Raw genomic sequence first — 4,137 nt, forward strand, 5'->3', positions numbered from 1 at the left:
TATTCACTGGCTCTTGATGATAGCAGTGACATTACTGATACAGCAAAGCTTGAGATGTTAGTACAGGAACCACCACTGGTTGTAGTTTTCATGCCAAGTACCTTTCCTCCGTCCCCTTACTTCATAGGCTGTCTGTCGCATGTAATCACTGCAGCTCGAGTTTTGGTCACCGCTGATATATGCTGTAAATATTTTGTATAATCTGTTGAGGTACTTGATCATCTGCCAAAATCTGAAGTAATTTATTCCGATTAACTTTATCAAAAGCCTTTTTAAAGTCAATGAATGCCACATGCGTTTCTAGATTAAATGAAAATAAATATCAAAATTATATTTAAAATTTCTTACAAATAGAACTATGCCCACAATACCAACCACGAACAGCACAGACGAGTCGTGCAATTACAATACGCACTGTCATATCTAGCTTTATTTCTTACACGGGTTTAAAAATAAGCCCACGTTCCCATGAAACACTTACAGTTAGATCCCCTTCTTCTCCTCAACTTGCATTCTGTGAAGTGTATAGATAGCTGCCCAAATACTTTGCTTAAAACGCGCAAGATTGTGTCACATAGAGCTGTCACACGGATTGTGTAATGTGAAAACTTGGCTTAACGCAGAGAACGGGGGCTTTACATTTAGTCATCATTACACGACGGCTAGAGGGAAAAAATAAAATTTCTCTTGTTGATTTCTTCCGCCAAATTTATGGATCTGATCCAAGACTTACGATAAAATGTGAGGCAGATAAAAAGCGAATTCTTGCGAAGTAGCTGGGCCGGCTTTGCTGAATTCTGTAGCAAATAAGCGCTTTATGTAAGGCCCACGTTGCGATCCTGCGCCATTTTATAGCGTTACTTTAAACACGCTGAAAGAGCCCGTATTGTATTCGCCATCATATCCTTTCCCCCTCCCCCATCTTCTATTTATAACCATGTAAATAGAGAAGAAGTAATCAGTGGCATGAGTAGAGTTTAAAAGTCTGGAGAACTTCAAAAGAATTAGAATCACTGTATTCATAGCGTAGAAATGAAAAAATCAAACAATTATGGAAAATAATAATTAATTAATTCATTCATTCATTCATTCATCCATCTATCGATACTAGTGGTCAGAGCTTCTGGCTACAGTTCATAGAGATCCCGGGTTCGATTCCCGGTTAGAACACAGGAATTTTTCCTTAAAGGGAAATGTTCCTATGTTCGTCCATGGTCTGGAAATTAGGTTAGGCTTAGGTTTGGGTTTAAGACCTCTCCTGGCACTTCATAATCATCCAATCATAATATCATCGGAACAGGGTAACTCCGCTTTCCTGTTGCCTCAACCTCAGAAGTGAGTTATAATAAGCCATTGCCAAGAGAGACCGGTAATGTCAAATGACAACCTGGTGGCATTGGTAAAAAAAATCTATCGATTCATTAATTCATCCATCCATCCATCCATCTATCTATCTATGATCTATTCATCGATTCATTCATCCATTATTTCATCCAAATATCCATCCATCCATCCATCCATCCATCCATCCATAATCTATTCACCGATTTATTCGCCCATCCGTTCCTTCCATCCATCCAGTTATTCCCTCATTTACTTACTTATATATAAGTTATACATATACATGTTTCTCCAGTGCTGTGGATTCAATTCGGCGTAGCTCAGTGGTCAGAGCGCTTGGTACGTAGAACCAAGGACCCGGGTTCAATCCCTGGCGCCGAAGCGAATTTTTCTTCTCAAATATTAATTGTCAATTAATGTTACAGATATTATTCTGTAGGACAAATTAATAAATCTTTAATATTCTCATAACTAGCAGTGCATATTCCGTACAGATTACTGCGCATTTAACTGCGGAATCCAGGCCAAACAAGTCACTCAGTTGAGTGCGTGCCTTGCATAATGGCAGTTAACTTGGACATAAAACGTCAACATATATGCCTAACTTGGGAGTCAGGCTAAAACGGGAAACATTGAAGGAGGAGAGTCCGATCCGATGTTGTGGATTGAATTCGGCGTAGCTCAGTGGTCAGAGCGCTTGGTAAGTAGAACCAAGAATCCGGGTTCGATCCCCGGCGCCGGAGCGAATTTTTCTCCTCAAATATTGTAATTCTTGATAACTCTAATGATTTTGTATTTATAAAACATTGCAAATGTCTATTTCTTTTGTACTAACCCTGTATAGCATGATGCACATGTTTAAGGTTCACTTCGGTATACATTTTAACATTGAAATCCCTATCAAGCGTGTTCAATTCACCACCCGGTATGATAAACATCAGACACAAAAATTTTCTTTAAAATGCTATACTTCCTGCACTACATACCAACGAGATATGCTGTTATCTATTAATAATCTGCTATTATTTGTCAAGCGCAGAATAAGTGAATGTCAATTAAGACACTAACGACGATTCTGGAAATACTACGAAGAAAAGATCTATTAATCATGTGGGGATGTGGGTTGGGCGCCTTTCCCAGTTGTGCCGTATCTGCCAATAATGTGCTCCTTCTCTCCGTCCTATATAAGAAGGTGACGAAGAGCCTTCTCTCGTAAAATTGACACCACGAGACGTCGAAACTCCAGACTGATGAGAAACGTCAAGTGATGTATCGCGAAACTTCAGGGATTGAAAAACCCTACCATAACAAACTAAATCAATAAACAAGCAGTCGCTCGTATTACAAATCACGTGTTACAAGGACGAGGAAACAAACAGTGAACGTACTAATTCTTGGAAAAATAAAGAGACAGAAACATAAGAATGCCGTGAATATGAGACATTTTAATTTTTAACGAGCTGTATAAATTGCTCGTCCATCTTAAACTGCATCAATGGAATTTGTGACTGTGACATGGTGTTCTGAAAAAATAATTCGGAGTTGGAGAAAATCTCGAAATTATATCATTCACGTAATCAATCAACGCGAATACGAACCAATATCCACACACAATTTCAGAACAATAGTTTCGCTCGATACCTCTAAAATAAGTTCTCACGTAGGGTAAAGGTTGGTAATATTGTGATATTAGTAATATTTATTTACTTATTTAATTATTTACCTCTTATTTATTTATTTATTTATTTATTCATTCATTTATTTATTTATTTATTTACTTATTTACTTATTTACTTACTTATTTATTTATTTCATTCATTCATTTATTTATTTATTGCTAGTAAGGTTGAAATGAATACAAGTTAATACAATGTAAGATAAACCAGCCCACTCCTGAATGAGTAAGACTCGTGCTCAGGAGGGGATTCCAATACAAACAAAAATAAATTAAAATTGAGAGTGAATACAGATTAAAAATTGTTTAATATGTTTAAACCCAAAATATAAATCCAATACAATTTTTTTTAATAATTTGGATAGGATTCGTGGTTAAAATAATATTAGAATAAAATGTGTTTAATAATCTGGGACCTTGACATGCCATGCCATGATAAAGGTTGCGTTGGTCTTACATTTAGGTGCAGGCAAACGCAGAGAATTTGTATTTTTAGTTCTATATTTATGTCTATATCTTTCAAAGTTATTAAAATTTCTGTGGAAATAATTTAATAAAATAAAATAATAAATTTGTTTAATGTTGAAAATGTTTAAACAACAATTCAGTTGACGGTCCTTCTCTCGTTCAGTAAAATTGTAATAAATTCTCAAAAAGAACTATCACAATATTACTCGTATCACAGTATTACCAATCTTTACCCTACACGTTGAATCACGATGTAATGTCATTAATTTCAAGATGTTATTTTTTTAGACATTTCTAACAAAAAAAAGCTTAATATAATTTTACTCGTTTTTTGCTTCATTTTCGAGAAAAAAATAATTGTTTTGTGTCAAACATTTCATAGCGTGTTTCGGCAAAACTATTGATTTATTTCCCCAATATGCTCAGTCCATTTAAGAGACCATTGTATTATGATAATAAATTATTGAAAGAATATTAGTTTTGTCCTTCAGATGTGTAGACATTTGATCCGATCAAATGTAACATTTTAAAATTCCTTTGCAGAACGAAATTTTATGAGGTTATGGGTTACAATATCAGTGTGTCACAAATATGAAAAACTAATATTATTAGTATTCCATCTTCATACCCTAGTTTTCTGTTTCGTTACTAGT

The 4,137-nt window shown here is 35.2% G+C and overlaps 1 non-coding gene across 1 annotated transcript; it reads left to right on the forward strand.

Annotated features, from left to right (window-relative positions):
- Positions 1–2,011: 2,011 nt before the first annotated feature.
- Positions 2,012–2,084, forward strand: TRNAT-AGU (transfer RNA threonine (anticodon AGU)). The gene has a single exon. It is a non-coding gene; the product is annotated as a tRNA-Thr (tRNA).
- Positions 2,085–4,137: the final 2,053 nt, after the last annotated feature.

Source organism: Periplaneta americana, chromosome 3 (assembly GCF_040183065.1).
Source record: "Periplaneta americana isolate PAMFEO1 chromosome 3, P.americana_PAMFEO1_priV1, whole genome shotgun sequence".
Classification (NCBI taxonomy): Eukaryota; Metazoa; Arthropoda; class Insecta; order Blattodea; family Blattidae; genus Periplaneta; species Periplaneta americana.